This window comes from Cornus florida, unplaced genomic scaffold (assembly GCF_030987335.1).
Source record: "Cornus florida cultivar Cherokee Brave unplaced genomic scaffold, ASM3098733v1 CherokeeBrave_3.0.0_Hap2_scaffold_109, whole genome shotgun sequence".
Taxonomy (NCBI): domain Eukaryota; kingdom Viridiplantae; phylum Streptophyta; class Magnoliopsida; order Cornales; family Cornaceae; genus Cornus; species Cornus florida.
Window position 1 is genome coordinate 25,001 of NW_026775593.1, and position 2,500 is coordinate 27,500.

Consider the following 2,500-nt stretch of genomic DNA (forward strand, 5'->3'; position numbering starts at 1 on the left):
TTTTTGATATACCGAAGAATGAACAAGAAGACCGAGGCATCCAAAAAATTTTTTTTTTTTTTTCTCCGATATACCAAAGCAAGAACAAGAAGGACCGAGGCATCAAAATTTTTTTTTTTTTTTTTTTTTTTTTTTTTTTTTTTTTTCGATAAATCCAACCGAGAACAAGAAGACCGAGGCATCCAAAATTTTTTTTTTTTTTTTTTCTTTCCCATATACCAGAGAAAGAACATGAAGACCGAGGCAACCAACAAAAAATAATTTTTTTTTTCTCTTTCCCGGAATTTTTTTTTTTTTTTTTCGAAATAGCCGAGAAAGAATATGAAGACCGAGGCATCCAACAAAAAAATTTTTTTTTTTTTTTTTCCTAATCTACCCAAGCAAAACAAATAGAAGACCGAGGCATCCAAAAAAATTTTTTTTTTTTTTTTTTTTTCGAAAAATTTTTTTTCACAAAAACTTTTTTTTTTTTTTTTCCCCAAAAAATTTTTTTTTCGTTCCAAGCTAACCAAGACATCTACTATTCACTAGTAGAGCAATCGAGACTGCAAAGCAAGCAATGGCCTTACTTGCAGCTCTTGGTGCTGAGAACTCCCCCCCCCCCTATAGTAGTCTTAAGTAAAACCACAGCTCTGACAGGAGTAGATATTGCATGCGAGCGAGGAGTCGTAATGGGCAAAATTGACTCGGGGGACCTCCAAATCGAATTCCGTTCGAGCAAAACACTTCTTAGGCTTCAAGAAGCTCCCATAAAATTTCCAAACCCAAACTCCAAACTTCATTTTTTAGCCTACAATGCCCACGTGCACGCCGGTGTGCACGCAGGGGTGCTTGAGCATGCGGGAGAGGAGCCATAATGGGCAACATTGACTCGGGGGACCTCCAAATCGAAATCCGTCTCGAGCAAAACACTTCTTAAGCTTCTAGGAAGCTCCCATAAAAACTTCCAAACCCAAACTCCAAACTTTATTTTTAGCATACAATGCCCACGTGCACGCCGGGGTGCTTGAGCGTGCGGGCGAGGAGCCATAATGGGCAACATTGACTCGGGGGACCTCCAAATCGAAATCCGTCTCGAGCAAAACACTTCTTAAGCTTCAAGGAAGCTCCCATAAAACTTCCAAACCCAAACTCCAAACTTTATTTTTTAGCATACAATGCCCACGTGCACGCAGGGTGCTTGAGCATGCGGGAGAGGAGCCATAATGGGCAACATTGACTCGGGGGACCTCCAAATCGAAATCGTCTCGAGCAAAACACTTCTTAAGCTTCTAGGAAGCTCCCATAAATTTTCAAACCCAAACTCAAACTTCATTTTTAGCATACGATGCCCACGTGCACGCCGGGTGTGCACGAGCGTGCGGGCGAGGAGTCGTAATGGGCAAAATTAACTCGGGGGACCTCCAAATCGAAATCCGTCTCGAGCAAAGCATTTCTTAGGCTTCTAGGAAGTTCCCGTAAAATTTTCAAACCCCAAACTCCAAACTCATTTTTTAGCACACAATGCCACGTGCACGCGGGGGTGCTTAAGCGTGCGGGGCGAGGAGTCATATGGGCAAAATTAACTCGGGGGACCTCCAAATCGAAATCCGTCTCGAGCAAAGCACTTCTTAGGCTTCTAGGAAGCTCCCATAAAATTTCCAAACCCAAACTCCAAACTTCATTTTTTAGCATACGATGCCCCCGTGCACGCGGGGGTGCTTGAGCGTGCGGGGGAGGAGTCATAATGGGCAAAACTAACTCGGGGGATCTCCAAATCAAAATCCGTCTCGAGCAAAGCAGTTCTTAGGCTTCTAGGAAGCTCCCATAAAATTTCCGAACCCAAACTCCAAACTTCATTTTTTAGCATACTATGCCCACGTGCACGCCGGGGTGCACGAGCGTGCGGGCGAGGAGTCGTAATGGGCAAAATAACTCGGGGGACCTCCAAATCGAAATCCGTCTCGAGCAAAGCATTTCTTAGGCTTCTAGGAAGTTCCCGTAAAATTTTCAAACCCAAACTCCAAACTTCATTTTTTAGCATACGATGCCCACGTGCGCGCCGGTGTGCACGTCGGGGTGCACGAGCGTGCGGGCGAGGAGCCGTAATTGGCAAATTAACACGGCGGACCTCCAAATCGAAATCCGTCTCGAGCAAAGCATTTCTTAGGCTTCTAGGAAGTTCCCGTAAAATTTTCAAACCCAAACTCCAAACTTCATTTTTTAGCATACGATGCCCACGTGCACGCCGGTGTGCACGAGCATGCGGGCGAGGAGTCATAAAGGGCAAACTTAACTCGGGGGACCTCCAAATCGAAATCCGTCTCGAGCAAAGCATTTCTTAGGCTTCTAGGAAGCTCCCATAAAATTTTCAAACCCAAACTCCAAACTTCATTTTTTAGCACACAATGCCCACGTGCACGCGGGGGTGCTTAAGCGTGCGGGCGAGGAGTCATAATGGGCAAAATTAACTCGGGGACCTCCAAATCGAAATCCGTCTCGAGCAAAGCACTTCTTAGGC